Below are 12,410 nucleotides of genomic sequence, written 5' to 3' on the forward strand. Positions count from 1 at the left end.
TGAGTCTGCCCTGTGACCCTGTCTGCAGCTGTGCCTGGCACCCTTATTTCGATGTGTGCTACTTTGGCATGTAGACGTTCCCTTGCTGCGCCTCTTTTGATGTGGTGCTGCGCAACGTCGATGTTGAACGTCGACGTTGCCAGCCCTGGAGGACGTGTAGACGTTATTCATCGAAATAAGCTACTTTGATGTAGGCTTCACGTGTAGACGTAGCTTCAATTGCACAGACAAACAAGTTTGATTACATTTATGCAGTGTTTTTGGGGGGGAGAGGGGAGGTACTGAGCTCCTGCACCTTAGCAGCCCCAGCCATGGGAATGGCTGCTGGGGGAGCTGGATGAGCACCGGCTCCTCTTTTTTTTTTAACAAAAAAGGCACTGCATTTATGGGAGATACTTCTGCCTGCTTCTCATTTACTGTGTCACCGAAAAGTGAGAAATATAGTACACCCTCGATTGAATGGACTGATGGGAGGGAGGGGTGTCTGCTTTCCCCAAAAGTCTGTTAAATGCAAGGTTTTACTGCCCACCCACCCTTGCCAGACTCCCCCAGAGGGCCCGCCCCCAAACCAAAACAAACCAAAACTTGGCCACTCACCAATGCCACCATCACTGGAGGAGCTTCTGGACTCTGTTGGGACAGCTGGAGGGGTCAACACGTGGCCTGGGAGAGCCGCTGCTGGAGCTGCCAAGCACTCCTCCCACCAGGGTTGGGGTGTGTACATAAGTGCCAGTCTGCCCGTGTATTTGCCCCACCCCTGGTGGGAGGAGCATATGGTCGTTCTGGTGGAGGAGGTGGTGGCTGCTCCAGGCGGCAGCAGAAGTAAATCTCTTAACTTTTTTTTTGTTTTTTTGTTTTTTTTTTGGAGGGGGATGATTTTATGGACCCCAGCAGACTTCAGGAACAATGCAGGGAATGTCTGTTGTTCCCGAAGTCCACTGAATCAGGGTCTGAAAAATCGAGCGTTTACTATAATGTTCTCATGGCACTGTTGTAACTGGTGCAGCAAGATATTTATGTGCCAGATGTGCTAAATATTCAAACGCTCCATCATGCTTTGACCCCCATTGCAGAGGATATACTTCCATGCTGATAACAGATTCTGCTCAATAATGATGCAAAGTAATGTGAACTGATGCATGTTCATTTTCATCATCTGAGCAGCAGAAGGTTGATTTTATTTTTTGGTGGTTCGGGTGCTGTGGTTTCTGTGCTGGAGTTTTACTGTTTTAAGATTTTTGAGAGCATGCTCCACAACTCTTCCCACTCAGATTTTGGATGGTACTTCAGATTCTTAAACCTTAGGTCAAGTGTTGTAGCTATCTTTAGAAATCTCACATTGGTACCTTCTTTGCATTTTTTCAAACCTGCTGTGAAAGTGTTCTGAAATTGAACAACATGTGCTAGGATGTCTTTCAAAAGTGCCATAACACGAAATATGTAGCAGAATGCAGGTAAAACAGAGCAGAAGACATACGGTTCTCCCCCAAGGTGTCTTGTCACAAATTTGAGCAATGCATTATACTTCTAATGAGTGTCATGAGCATGGGTGCATGTCCTCTGGAATGATGGTTGAATATGAAGGGGCATATGACTGTTTAGCGTATCAGACACATGAATACTTTGTAATGCTGGCTTCAACAGTCCCATGCAAACACCTGTTCTCACTTTCAAGAATCATTGTAAATAAGAACTGGGCAGCACCATCTCCATAAATGTAACCTACCTTGTTTGTCTGAGCAATTGGCTGAACAAGAAGTAGGACTGAGTGGACTTGTAGGGTCTTAAGTTTTACATTGTTTTGTTCTTGAGTCCAATTATGTAACAAAAAATTACCTTTGTAAGTTGAACTTTCATGATAAAGAAGTTGCACTGCAGTAATTGTATGAGGTGAATTGAAAAATACTATTTTTTGTTTTCCATTTTTACAGTGTGAATATTTGTAATAAAATAACACTATAAAGTGAGCACTGTATGCTTTGTGTTCTATATAGTAACTGAAATCAATATATTTGAAAATGTAGAAAAAAGCATCCAAAATATGAAATTATTTTCAATTGGTGTTATGTTGCTTAGCAGTGTGAGTAAAACTTCAGTTAATCATGATTAATTTTTGATTTAATCATGAATTAACTGCAATTAATTGACAGCCCTACTCCAAAACCAAAGCAGAAACAAACCCCAACAACAATAAAAACCTGTCAGTGCAATTTTAGGCTATATCTATATAGGCATCACATTATGAAATAAGAGATAGTCCCTGTCTACAAGGTTCTGTTACATCCACAATTGGAATATTGTATTCTAAGCACCACATTACCAGTCACTGCTATCTTCCTCGCAAACCCCAAGGGACATGGCTTCCTTGCAGATTGAATACCATCCACATCGATCTCTGCATAGATCCTTTGAGTAGTCTGGCTGGGCAGTCAATTTAGGTACATCACTGAAATCTTATCATACCCGCATGGTCACTTGTCTTGTGTCAGTATTCCTTGGTAAACACACTTTGGAATTTGTTGTTCTTCCATTCTCATGCAGTGACGTTGTTGCTGTATTAGTCCCAGGACATTAGAGAGACAAGGTGGGTGAGGTAATATCTTTTATTGGAACAACCTCTGTTTTAAGCTTTCGAACTCCACAGAGCAGCTTTTCTCTCTTAGCATGGAAGCTGATCCAGTAAAAGATATGATCTCGCCCCCCACCCTTGTCACTCAAACAACATGTCCAGGATCACAAAGCTGCTGAAACTGATCCATTGATGATGGAGGACTTTGCTGGGATCAGCTTCGAATATCCTGATTTCTGAACTTCTCTGGGCACTTGCTATGGAACAACTCATGACAACAATGAGAAGTGAAAAAGTAAGCCCTGCGTTTTTCAGCTCTCGTCATGGACCATGTATATGTGACTTGTGGTAGCACTCGGGAGGTGCCCCCCAGTGCTCCTTCCATAATTTTAATTGCTGAATGGGGTGCCCCTTCATGCCCCTGCCCTGTCCCTCTGGGTGGTCTCCCTGTATCCCCTCCTCCTGCAGGCACCAGTTGTCCCGGGCCCATGTTTTACTTCTACAAAGTTAAGTTGGTATGATCCTGGTGCTAGAGATTTTCAGCTTCCTGGCAAGCTTGAAATTATGATGTCTCTCCATTTGGTGAATTGCTGCAGTCGAGGGTCAGTCTGTTTGGTGACGATGCAGTGTGGATTGTTCTGGTTATTAATTTGGATAAAACTATGTTCCTGGCCATTACCACGAAGGAGCCTGGGGTTCCAAATTACAACCTGATCAGTATCAACCAGACCAAAGGGGACCCTGAACAGGTGTTAAATAAATGGGCAGCATCATAAACAGCACTGGAGACTGTCATGGAAGATACTGACATTCATATTGCATCTGCTGCCATAGTTTGTGCTGTTTACTGACCTCTGTGGGGATGTTATTTCACCAACCATGTTACCAGTTGCGGATGACAATGGGGAGGAAGTTTGGAGGAAAGCAACCAAATGATCCTATGTCTGGAGAAGCTGATTTATGTAGGAATACTCAATCAGCCAAGTGTAGCTCAGAAAGAACAAAATGTGTGTGTGTGTTGCGGGGGGGGTTGTGGGGGGGCGGCATGTTAAGCCTCTGAAAATACATGGTAGGTGTAAACATGAAGATGGGAGAGGAGTTATTGCTGGTCCTCTACAGGGCAGCAGTTTCTGAGCTAGTACATCTCATTTCAGGATCAAGCCCTTGGTGGTATAACAGCGTATGAGCTGGGCTTTGCCATTGTAGAATACTTAGGATGCTCTCTTTTATTTTATAGATACTGATCTTGCCGTCTGCGCTGGTGAATAATCTTCTAATGAGAAAGTGCCCTGCTAAAATATCATCCCCAAGTAGACTAATGCCACCCTACATGACCCTCTTTCTTTCACTTCATTGCAACAGTTGCCATGGCCCTAATCATCCTCTTCTTGTCACTGTACTGCTTCCTGCCACATCTGTGCATGGGCAATGACCTGACCAGAGCATTCTGCCAGGTCACTGGAAGGGCGTTAATGCTCAAGAAGCTGGCATTGCAGCAGATGCTTCATATTTTGAGGCTTTCTTCCACAGAGAAGCACGGGCACTAGGGCTGTGATGTGGCCCGGCTGAATGATCATGTCTTTAGATCAGTCAGCTCCAGAGTGGGATTAATTCAGGCAATGCCATACAGTCCTGGGCTGATCTGCTTCAGAGGTAGGTGCTCAGCTTGGGGGACCCAGGGCTTGTCTACACTGTTTTTTTTTTTTCTTTTTTGGCAGAGAAAACAGAGAAAACACTTTTTTTTCCCCCCTGGAAAAAGACCTCTTGTGTCCACACTGCTAAGCTTGTTATTCTGAAATCGGGCATTTAACTCAAAATAGTAGCTCCGCCAAAATGAACGATTTTCACTGACCCCTTCCAATTTCGAAATTGACTCAGTGCGTACTAAGCAGCGATAATTATGACTTAATTGGCTTCCACGGATGCAGCCCATCATTGCTCTTATTTCAAAGTCGCGCTCTCTGGTGTGAACGCTCAATTTCATGCAGAGTGAACGCTCTTTTCTGAAATATCTTATTTCCACGTTACATCTTAGAAATAAATGATTTCTGAAAAACCCTGAAGGGTCGGCATAGCCCTGGAGTGCCTGGGCTACAGCAGTATTCTCTGCTCTTGATTGCCAGAACTGAGCCCTGGTCTGTTTTGTGAAAATGTCTAGGGTTAAAGATGATTTTAAAAAAAAAAAGGTCTTTGTTGTGACTTCAGTGTCAGTGTTGTATCCCATGAAGGATGCCCTGGATCTCTGCAGTGCCCTGTACCCTGATCCAAAACACATTGAAGTCAATGGGATTGTTTCCATTGATTTCAGTGGGGTTTAGAACCAGCTCTCTCTATCCAACTGCCATTTGTCATCTGTGTTCCTTTCCCTTCTCGTTAATAACGGACCATATGGATCATCGTTAGCAGGCCCTGAGTCCATAAAGAAACCATTCTGTATTTTATTCGGCTCTTGCTGTGTTATAGGCTGGCTCCTCAAGTTGAAGGGGAATGACACTGTTTCATGCTCGCCAAAGACCTGTCCTCTGCTTTGTTTGGAAATCTTCCCACCTAACTGAGTTTTCCACTGTGATAAATAAATGTGAGAGACATGTGGCCTTGCCTGGATGAATTACTTAGGGAGGTGGGGGCAGAATACCAATGGATTTTTGGCCAGAAATGATTAAATAAAAAGCACTTTAATTTAGTAGTGTTGTGAAAAAGCCATAGAGGAGACATGGTAAGTATGTAACCGGAACGGCCTTGTGTTAGCTATCAGTTTTACTAATCTGTTAATCCCACATGTTGTAGCATGGGCTGCTGCTGATGAGCAACACCAGTGGGAACAAGAGTCATTTTCTGAAATATATGTAGCTTGCAAATCTTGCAGACTGTTATCCAATTCTTTTTCTTTCAGTTTAATTAGGAAATAAAACATTGCCTTAAAAACTCCAGGTACAATTGGCTGAAAGCGTGGTGCTGCAGCTCTATGTGATGCATACTGCTGTGTTAGCACACAAGGGTCAGGCAGAACCATTCCCAGAGCCTGGGGTTTCCATGGGAGAGTGATAGCTGAACAGCCAGAGTGGCTAATGGCTGCACTAATGTCACAGGAAAGGGGGAACTCCATCACCGTATTAATGCCCTTGCAATTAGAATGTGTGATGGTGACAAGTACAGGGCTGGCTGGAGAGCTCTGCATCCCTCTTTGCTTTCACTCTGGAGCTTTACAAGGTCCCTGTAAGTGGGTAGGCTGTTTCACCACACCAGCAAGGGAAGAAAAGCTGTACCCAAGTCTTTTAAAGGCACCTGCTTCCATGTGTAACACCAATAGACTCAGGTTGCTGGCACTAGGGATAGAACCTGCAAGCATAGGGTCTAAAGCCCTGCACTCTACCACATGAGATAAGACCAGCTGGCTCTTAGCTAAGGCTGTAGAGCAGAGACTTCATTCACCCCAGATGAGGTCTCAGTACCTCTGGGTACTGCACATGCATGGGATATTGTTTGATAATCAAGGGACATAAGTATGACAGCACAGGTGGTTACAGTCTCTGAAAGCTTTTCCCTTGCCTCCACTGACTCAACGGAAAGAGATCCACCACCTCTGTCCTTTCAGACCACCTTCCTCTTTCTTATGTGCTCCACCCCTCCATGTGATAGGTAGAGACCCTTAGAGCCTTTCCAGACACCTTAACCCTTTCAAGACTGTTGCTTCTCTTTTTTACAACTCTGGTTTGCTAAACGAAAGAGAGTTTAAATGAAATGTCAGGAAAGGGCTCCTAAGGCCTATTGAGAAGTGGTTTCCCAAAAGGAGGGGCTAGCAGCAACATCGCTTGAGACAATGGCCTTAGGAAAGCCTTGTGGGGTACAATCTAGGGAACAATCCTATATTGACTGATGGAGTGTGGTGGGTCAGCTGCCTGTCATGGGTAAAAAGGGGCTAAAAGCCTCCCGAGGGAGGTTGCACCAGAGGCAGCCAATGAGAAAGGGGTTGTAGGTAGTTACCGGGTCAGGCATCTGAGGGTCTAGCCCATTAACCCACTGCTTCCTGGAACAGACCTATGTTGGCTGGTCTTGTGCCCTCCTGCCTGTGTTGTGAGTGTGCACTGATTCTGGCACATCCAGCACAGAGGCCTCTCCACCACTTGCATAGCAGGAGTAACTATTACTGGTTGACAAAAAACAAGCAGTACTGTAGCACCTGAAAGACTAACACATTTATTTATTAGGTTGTGAGCTTCTGTGGGTAAGACCCACTTCGTCAGACTTAGAACAGATAATAAGAATCCAGGGTTTACATGGCAGGGAGTGGAGGAAGAAAGGAGGCAGAGAAGAAAAGAAAGAAAAGGTGTGGAGGGGGAGTCACCTGTCATTAACAGGACCAGTGGAAGAAGAAAACGAAGGTAAGTGGGAGGGGTGCCGTTCCTGTGAATATCAAAGGTGGGAAAATTGCCCTTGTAATACATAAGATAATTAAGATCTCTGTTGAGCCCAAGGTTAAACATATCAAACTTGAAAATGAATTCCAACTCAGATGTCTCCCTCTGTACCCTTGTGGTAAAATCCTTTTGTAGAAGAATGGCTACTTTCACATCCAATACGGAATACCCAGGGAGGTTAATGTGTTCCCGTACAGGTTGATGTGTAATCTAATTCCTGATGTCAGATTTATGTCCATTCATCTTTTGGCACAGAGACTGTCCAGTTTGTCCAATGTACATGGCAGAGAGGCATTGGTGGCACATGATAGCATTAGTGGATGTACAGGTGTGTGAGCCCTGATGGCGTGGTTAGGTCCATTGATGGTGTCTCTAGTATAGCGGGGATCTCATGGGAATCCTCCAGAGAGATCTCCAGAAAGGTTTCTCAGAGGTACTTGTTAATCCTCTGCTGCAGGGTCCATGGCAGTGCAACTTTGTTCTTTCGCCCATTGCAGGACACTGTTGGTAGGTCCGCACAGCACAGTTTTTTCAAAATAACCATGCTAGTGTCTGTAAAACACAACTGTTATTTTGAAATAATTTCAAAATAGCAGCCATCTTATTCCAAATTGCTCAGTGAGGAGGGGTGAAACAGTAACAGGGAACTTGGAAGTGGCAAAAATGCTTAATGACTTTTTTGTTTCAGTCTTCACTGAGAAGTCTGATGAAGGAATGCCTAACATAGTGAATGCTAGTGGGAAAGGAGTAGGGTTACAAGTTGAAATAAAAAAAGAACAAGTTAAAAATCACTTAGAAAAATTAGATGTCTGCAAGTCACCAGGGCTTGATGAAATGCGTCCTAGAATACTCAAGGAGCTGATAGAGGAGGTATCTGAGCCTTTATCTATCATTTTTGGAAAATCATGGGAGACAGGAGAGATTCCGGAAGACTGGAAAAGGGCAAATATAGTGCCCATCTATAAAAAGGGGAATAAGAATGACCCAGGAAACTACAGGCCAGTCAGCTTAACTTTTGTGCCAGGAAAGATAATGGAGCAGGTAATTAAAGAAATCATCTGCAAGCACTTGGAAGCTGGTAAGGTGACAGGGAATAGCCAGCATGGATTTGTAAAGAACAAATCATGTCAAACCAATCTGATAGCTTTATTTGATAGGATAACGAGCCTTGTGGATAGGGGAGAAGCAGTGGATGTGGTATACCTAGATTTTAGTAAAGCATCTGATATGGTCTCGCATGATATTCTTATCAATAAACTAGGCAAATACAACATAGATGAGGCTACAATAAGGTGGGTGCATAACTGGCTGGATAACCGTACTCAGAGAGTAGTTGTTAATGGTTCTCAATCCTGCTGGAAAAGTATAACAAGTGGGGTTCTGCAGGGGTCTGTTTTAGGACCGGTTCTGTTCAATATCTTCATCAATGATTTAGATATTTGCATAGAAAGTACGCTTATTAAGTTTGCAGATGATACCAAGCTGGGAAGGGTTGCAATGCTTTGGAACACAGGGTCATAATTCAAAATTATCTGGATAAATTGGAGAAATGGTCTGAGGTAAACGGGATGAAGTTTAATAAGGACAAATGCAAAGTGCTCCACTTGGGAAGGAACAATCAATTTCACATGTACAGAATGGGAAGCGAATGTCTGGGAATTACTGCAGCAGAAAGGGATCTAGGGGTTATAGTGGACCACAAGATGAATATGAGTCAACAGTGTGATGCTGTTGCAAAAAAAGCAAACATGATTCTGGGATGCATTAACAGGTGTGTTGTGAACAAGACACGAGAAGTCATTCTTCCGCTCTGCTCTGCGCTGGTTTGGCCTCAGCTGGATTATTGTGTCCAGTTCTGGGCACCGCAGTTCAAGTAAGATGTGGAGAAATTTGAGAGGGTCCAGAAAAGAGTGACAAGAATGATTAAAGGTCTAGAGAATGTGACCTATGAAGAAAGGCTGAAAGAATTGGGCTTGTTTAGTTTGGGAAAGAAAAGATTGAGAGGAAACATGATAGCGGCTTTCAGGTAGCTAAAAGGGTGTCATAAGGAAGAGGGAGAAAAGTTGTTCTTTTTGGCCTCTGAGGACAGAACAAGAGGCAATGGACTTAAACTGCAGCAAGGGAGGTTTAGGTTGGACATTAGGAAACAGTTTCTCACTGTCAGGGTGGTCAAACAGTGGAATAAATTGCCAAGGGAGGTTGTGGAATCTCCATTGCTGGAGATATTTAAGAACAGGTTAGATAGATGTCTATCAGGGATGGTTTAGACAGTACTTAGTCCAGCCATGAAGGCAGGGGGCTGGACTTGATGGTCTCTCGAGGTCCCTTCCAATCCTAGTATTCTATGATTCTATGATTAACCCTCAGTTCACAAGGAATAGCAGAAAGAGAATAGCACCTATTTTGAAATAAGCCATAGTGTGTCCAATGGCTCTGTTTCCAAATAGGCTCTATGTGTATAGCAAACGTGTTTCCAAATAGCTAACTGCTACTTCAAAATGCAGTTTTGTGTGTAGCAGCCTTATTTCTAAATAAGCTATTTCACAATAGCTTATATCGGAATTAGGCTACTATGTAGACATGCCTTGTGACACACCACTCTGCAATCAGTTGTTCAGGGACCAAAACAGCACACAGGTGAATGGCATATGGAGTAGGGCAGAAACTGCAAACATGCAGTAGAGGTACCCTGGTTTCTCTGATTGCCATCAACAGGGAGATGTTTACAAGAATGATCCCGGCCTATGGAACTGTGTGGGATAATTTTGGAATTGCTTCCCTGTAACGCTGCACTGCAAACCCTGGCAGCGTGTTGGGGTCACGCTAATAAAAGTAACTGGGTGGTGGAAGCCAGGGTGAGACCTGGATGCTTGTGGACAGTTGTTGGTGTCCAGTGTCACAGGGCACATGGTGACATAACCCCTTTTTGGTCTGGGTTGAACAACAAAACCTCACACCCAGCCCTTCTCTTGCTAGGGATCTCTTATGACAGGGGGTTCATCAGCCACTACTGTAAGGCTGTTTCAAATCCTCTGCGTGTGGCTGCTCAAGGATCTGCCCCATGAAGTACCCCCAGGCAAGTTAATGAGTGCCTACCCCTTCAGTGCTAACGTCAGCATTCTTCTCAAGTCCCACACCTCCCTTCCAACCATAAACTCACGCAGGGTGGGCAGTCAGAATTTCACCGTATGGTGTCAGAAATCTCCAGATCGTTGTTCTCCCACTTGGAGCTTACAAACACCCAGAAAACCTCAGTGTTAGCCTTTACTGGTGATCATAGAACAGGGGACTAGGTGGCTGGTTGTGTGGCTCTGGCACAGCAGTGCTTATGTCGCCCTAAATGGTAGTGATCTGAAGAAATGCATTATTGCCTCCTTTCAGTGAAGAGAAGCAAGGGGACTTACAATGATTTCACCTTCAAGGACAACTCTGGCTAAAGAAATTTTGGCTGCCTGGATAGGTATTGTCTGCTTGTCGGGATGTCTCCTCAGACTCTGGGACCCCAGAGGTGATACGGAGGGTTTATGAGGGCCATCTAGGATTGACTCGCCAACAGAGAGCTTCCTGCAGAATGTCGTTCTTGACAGGTATGATTATACCTAATGTTCTGTCAAAACTTTGCAGCTTTGAGAAACCCGCTGTCGGCCTGCCACTTCTCAGTCAGAGAGTGCCTGACCTGGTCAACGCTTTTTGTTTAGGCAGCGTTCACAGGCACACCGTCTGAATTCCAATAGTCAGATTAAAGCGCCAGTATTTGTATGTGGCCAAAGAAAGGCTGTTCTAATGGCCTTTCAATTCCCCTCTCCCACTGTCCAAAATGTTTCTGAGGTCTCCTGGGCTCCATGTGGCAATGCTCCACAAAGTCCTGCATCCAAAATATTCTATGATCTGAGCCCATGCAGTGATCCAAATTCAGATCTGGGAAATATGGTGTCTTCTGCATAAAGCACGCCTACCATCCTGCAAAGAGAGGTGGAGTCTCAAAACCCAGAGCCATGCAAAGAATTTCAGGGGAAGCTCTGAAGGTCGAATCTAGGCTTTCAGCCCGTATCAGTGCAGCGTGAACATTGCTTCTCTCATAAGCAATTCACATGCCCTTTAATGTATCTGGAATTTAACAACTATGCTCAGTCTGAGGTGATGTTTGATTGTGTAGAGATGAAGATATGGTGCCAAGCTGAATATTCAGCTCGCTAAAGCGGAGTGCTTTTAATGCAGCCAATCACAGCAGCCTGGAAGAAAAGCCTCGCTTTGGCAGGTGGCCTGCTCTGGTATATGTGTACCTAAAGTTCACACGAGAGTCTCAAGTGTTCCTGTTATCAGTTACAGAGATTGAGTCCATTGTGTTGGTTCCCAGGCTGTTTAGATTTAACATTCTCCACAGTTAGTTATGCAGATGTCTGGTGATGTGGCCTTTTCATCCCGCAGCAGGCTGCATTGAAATCTTGACTGACACCTCTTATCAGATAGAGGCTGCCTTTCCAATGGCTGCTTTTTAGAGTGATAAATGGCAGAAGTTTGGGAATTTGCTTGTATCTGGGTGCTCCATCTATGGCTTTGGGCAAATAATTATCCTGAGGCCTGTGAGACTTGGCGATGAAATCCAGTGCTGTGACTGTGTATGGAACTGGTTAGCAGAAAGGTGGGAGATTCATGGTATCCAAGGCCTAGACAGAGTCTAGTAGGAAAAGGGATGGAAGAACTGGCTCCAATAAAATTAGAATGAAGATTCTCCCAACCAAAACTTTTCTGATATTCTAAATATATGTGTAAGGGTCCCTGAAATGGGGCATCAGCAGGCATTGAATTTGGGACCTGCGTAATTGAAAGCCTGAGCCTTTGTTGATGTAGTTAAGGCACTGATCCTATTATCCTGACAGTAGTAGCAAACTGGTGCGGTCCAGCTAGGAGAAGGAACCCACAGTTACATGTGGGTGTCTTTCTTCCCTGCACAAACCTTTCCTGCATGTAGGCCTGATGAAAGGTGTCAGACTGAAAGGCCTGGAGACCAAAGTCTTCTCTTGGTTCCAAAGTCAAGCACAACATGGTGGAGGGGGTTGCCATGTAAAGTTCCACCAGTGACTCCTTTCTATGAGTATCAACTCTGTTCTGCAACGACCATCTTTGGGAGAAGAGGAAGGTTAGCCTTCAAGGGCCGTTCAGCCCTTCGCTCCTCCTTGTGGGAGCCTGTTAGGGTTGAGAACTGAGATGACAATAGCTTCCTGGACTGTAGACCCTCATCCTCAAGAACTCGTCTGTGACTAGCTCTAGTTAAAAATGAGATGTCTTCTTTCATCAAAATTCCAAATTTTAATTAAAAAAAGGACAAAAATGTTCATGAAAATTTTCACCAGTTCTCTTTCTCTTTTAAAAAAAAAGATAGTGCTCATTTAGCTTGCCAAACTCTCACAGGTCCATGAACA

At 44.3% G+C, this 12,410-nt stretch overlaps 1 long non-coding RNA gene across 3 annotated transcripts in view; it reads left to right on the forward strand.

Annotated features, from left to right (window-relative positions):
- Positions 1 to 2,652: 2,652 nt before the first annotated feature.
- LOC142019333 (uncharacterized) overlaps positions 2,653 to 12,410 on the forward strand; it is a 117,671-nt gene continuing 107,913 nt past the window's right edge. For all 3 annotated transcript variants that reach the window (XR_012647037.1, XR_012647036.1, XR_012647035.1), the window contains exons 1-2: positions 2,653 to 2,864; positions 3,807 to 4,222. This is a non-coding gene — a long non-coding RNA (uncharacterized LOC142019333). The remainder of the gene's footprint in view (positions 2,865 to 3,806; positions 4,223 to 12,410) is intronic.

Source organism: Carettochelys insculpta, chromosome 11 (genome assembly GCF_033958435.1).
Source record: "Carettochelys insculpta isolate YL-2023 chromosome 11, ASM3395843v1, whole genome shotgun sequence".
Lineage (NCBI taxonomy): Eukaryota > Metazoa > Chordata > Testudines > Carettochelyidae > Carettochelys > Carettochelys insculpta.